This window comes from Crocuta crocuta, unplaced genomic scaffold, assembly GCF_008692635.1.
Source record: "Crocuta crocuta isolate KB4526 unplaced genomic scaffold, BGI_CrCroc_1.0 scaffold1, whole genome shotgun sequence".
In the NCBI taxonomy this organism is placed as follows: Eukaryota; Metazoa; Chordata; class Mammalia; order Carnivora; family Hyaenidae; genus Crocuta; species Crocuta crocuta.
This window is the reverse complement of record NW_027527930.1, coordinates 3071496-3074222: the sequence shown is the minus strand read 5'-3', so window position 1 is coordinate 3074222 and position 2727 is coordinate 3071496. Positions and strand designations below refer to the sequence as shown.

The 2727-nt window shown below is 40.1% G+C and overlaps 1 pseudogene; it reads right to left on the bottom strand.

Moving 5' to 3' along the window:
* Positions 1–544: 544 nt before the first annotated feature.
* On the bottom strand, positions 545–1409 carry LOC144220511 (glycine cleavage system H protein, mitochondrial pseudogene; annotated as a pseudogene).
* Positions 1410–2727: the final 1318 nt, after the last annotated feature.

The window sequence follows — 2727 nt, the reverse complement described above, 5'->3', positions numbered from 1 at the left end:
TGGTGGGTTTTTTTTTTAAACAAAGAAATTGAATGTTATTATTAAACTACTTATCTTCCTGCAAGGCTGTTGTATATTCCAAAATTAAGATAGTATTGTTCTTTATCTGACACTATACAACCAAGAAACCTTACACCACTGCCAGTTACTTCCAAAGGACAGGTCATGTAAGTATTTTGACCCCAGTCCAAGGATAGATGTAAGCAAANCTACACATGGCCAGATTTCATTGTTTCTCATTGCCGTGTAGTATTCCATGGTATAGATAAACCGCATCTTTTTGATCCATACGATCAGGCCTTTTAATATTGTAACTGGAGCCTAGCCTAAAAATCAAAAGGTGTTGCCAAAAAGATGCATATTGTGTTTATCTGCAATCATTATAAAGTTAAAGGGTGTTTCCTTTCATTAGCATTGTTGCAAGTAGTTTCTTTTTCCACTGGTGTTGCTAAAAGTTGCTATTTTAAATCCTCTATGTACCACTAATTTAAGACAACTATGTTAGATTAAGTTGTTTCGTACTAATTATTTAGGGGTTCCCTTTTCACGCCTCAATAGATTTGATATATTTCTCATATGCGTTTTCCCTCATTAATTCATCCAGTTCTGAAGGTTACTGAGTGTTATTTGATCAGCCAAACATCTTTTTGTTTTATTTTTAAATGATTTTTATTTATTTCTGAGAGAAAGAGACAGCGTGAGCAGGGAAGATTCAGGGAGAGAGGGAGATACAGAATCTTAAACAGGACCCAGGCTCTGAGCTAGCTGTCAGCACAGAGCCCGACGCGGGGCTTGAACCCACAAACCGTGAGATCATGACCTGAGCCGAAGTCGGCCGCTTAGCCGACTGACCCAACCAGGTGTCCCATGATCAGCCAAACATCTTGATAACAAAATGAGAAGCGCTGGATTTTCCGCAAGAGCTTCGTTAATACCAGTTATGTCTCCTGATGGAGGAGACTAGAGTTCACCAGGAGCAGCTTTCACATTTTCCAATGCACCACACTCATCTTGTTTGTTCAGTGTTGTCCCAACTTAGGGCAGGCTGCAGTAAACATCTCCCAAAGCTTCCTGTGCAAAACTGCTGATTCCCACTGTTCTGATAACCATTTTTCTGTTGTTATCCATTCATGTGTGTCTGTCAATTTCCGCAGGGAGAGCAGAGCGCGCAGGCAGCGCGTTGGGAAGCGCCGGCGCTCAGCCCCCAGGGCCAGGCCAGGTAGCTGCGGGTGGGGAGGTGGCGCCCTGGAGGCAGGATCCAGCCTGCATGCCCCGCACCGCTTGTAGAGCCCCGCCCTGTTCGCAGAGGTCAATTTGGGGTTTTAATTTACATTTCTTTGATCACTATCAAGTTTACATCTTTTCCTCACCTATTTATTTACCACCGTATTTGCACATTTTGTATTCATGTTTTTGCTTATTAGCCAAGGGAAATTGATATTCCTCTTGACTTGTGTTTTTATATATCAAAGAGCATTTCTTATAAAACACTTTATATAGCATACAGATTAATTTCTTGCCATATTTGATGTAAGTTTTTTTGATAGACATTTAAAAAATATATAAGTTAAAATGTCTTTCATATAAAGGCTTTATATTCCACAGTGATTTCTCACTGGTATACTTCATATACACTTAGAGTCACATTGAGCTCATTTTCTATCCCTTTTGCTGTCTTTGCATGGTGGATTCCAAAGTCACATACCTGGACCGACCGTGAATAAATTTGGCATTGATCCTTTGCAAACAAGGGAATTTCTCATAGAAGTATGTCTAATGGAGCAGTTCTTGGCAGCTTGCCAAGTAACACCTGCTTGCTTTGCATATGAAAATGATGATTCATTTGTTTCTCTTCTAGATTATTACCTGCCAGTTGGTAGCTATTATAAACCCACTTCAAAGAGACTTTTGGAAGAATGAGAGAGTTGACCACAAGCCAATGCAGCATGATTTCAGGTCTTCACAGACTGACCTTACGTGATGACCTCAGAGTCAGTTTTACTGTGGAAATGACATTTTTACCCTGCCTGGAAGAAGTGTCTGGTGTATATAATTGGAAAGCAAGTTAGGAAACATGTCCTGTACTAGTCACTTAGGTGCTGAGTTTGTTAAAGAGGATTTATTAAAACTTTACTATGAACTATCATATTAAGTTTAATGACAATAAAGAGTTACCCAAGTTCAAAAATGTTATAATCTAGTTAAAGAAACCAGACTTGACACTGATACATGAATTAGCATGAGCCTTATTATGAAAAGGCTTATCATGTAAAAGAAGATAAGGTACAGAGTGCTTAATTGCTAACAATGTGGGCTCTGGGGTCAGCGTGTCCAGGCTGGGATAGAGATTCATAATTCTCTAGCTGTGTGTCTTGGGCAAGTAACTTCACCATTCTGTGCCACAGTTTCCTCATCTGTAAAAGAATGCCAATACAGAAATTGACACAGGAGTAAATGAACAGTGTCTGGTACATTGCAAGCATGCAAATAATGCAAATTATTATTGATGTAGCATAAATGTTAAAGGGATGTCATATAAGGAGGTTATTAGAATGGGAGAGATTTATGGAAGCATTCTTGCAGAAAGTGGGTTTTAAAATGAGGATTGCAGGGGCGCCTGGGTGGCTCAGTCCATTAAGTGTCCGACTCTGGGTTTCAGCTCTGGTCATGATCTCAGAGTTCATGGGTTGAGGGCTCTGTGCTGATGGTGTGGAGCCTGCTTGGGGT